This window comes from Sphaeroforma arctica (assembly GCF_001186125.1).
Source record: "Sphaeroforma arctica JP610 unplaced genomic scaffold supercont1.1334, whole genome shotgun sequence".
In the NCBI taxonomy this organism is placed as follows: Eukaryota; class Ichthyosporea; order Ichthyophonida; genus Sphaeroforma; species Sphaeroforma arctica.
This window is the reverse complement of record NW_014039224.1, coordinates 11,514-12,114: the sequence shown is the minus strand read 5'-3', so window position 1 is coordinate 12,114 and position 601 is coordinate 11,514.

Here is a 601-nt window from a genome sequence, read left to right as displayed (position 1 = left end):
AAGAGTATGCGCAAGAAAGTGACGGGTATTATTCAACGTTGGAAGACGTTCAAGATAGAGATAGACGTAGGAAGCACGAGCTGTCCCGTAGCAGGCGTACGCGTCATGTGCGCGGGAAGATGGGTGTTCACTATGAAAGTCCTCGTTCTATACATGAAACTGACTACCCAAATTTGATCAGACGAGATATGTCGAGTGAAGCAACAGCAACTATCAATATGATCACACTAACAAGTATTGGGTTCACTAGTACAGAGTATACGGCGGAAACAGAAACCACACAAAGTACATACACCTCGACAACTAAGGTGATTCCAACTTCAACTACGACACACAAGCAGACGGAAACTATGACTGTGCTGTGTTCAAACACATATTAACGATATCGTGCCCATTTTCTGCTAAATTCGAGAAAAATTAATACTAGCAGTACTATTTCAGGGCAAACAAAGCTCTCACCACACCAGGCAGCGGATAAAGCTGCACGTGTTGCGAATATAATAAATAAATTCAAATGATATGCATGTCGCTCCATACCTAAACTTGAATCTGACTTCACAATGCGCCGTCCACTTGATGAATTAAAAACCCAATTAGCAGC